Source organism: Brassica oleracea, chromosome C3 (assembly GCF_000695525.1).
Source record: "Brassica oleracea var. oleracea cultivar TO1000 chromosome C3, BOL, whole genome shotgun sequence".
Classification (NCBI taxonomy): Eukaryota; Viridiplantae; Streptophyta; class Magnoliopsida; order Brassicales; family Brassicaceae; genus Brassica; species Brassica oleracea.
The window spans coordinates 44,789,226-44,789,529 of NC_027750.1; positions in this window are offsets into that span (position 1 = coordinate 44,789,226).

Below are 304 nucleotides of genomic sequence, written 5' to 3' on the forward strand. Positions count from 1 at the left end.
GCCACACACCTCCACAGTCAAGCTAAATGACTATAACAAAGCGCTGATTGGGAGGCAACCCACTATTAGATCATTTTAATTGGTTTTCTTAGTTACTAGTATTTACTTTCGTTTTCATTCTTTCAGATTTATTGCAAGACCCAAGTAGGATGATCACCATATCGACCGTGGACGAGACGTCGACATCGATCGACCTACAATCACATACGACGATCGACCTACAATCACATACGACGATCGATGCATACCGAGGCACATCGATCGATTCCCACTCCGGTCAGGTTTATCTTCCTAACTTGTTACA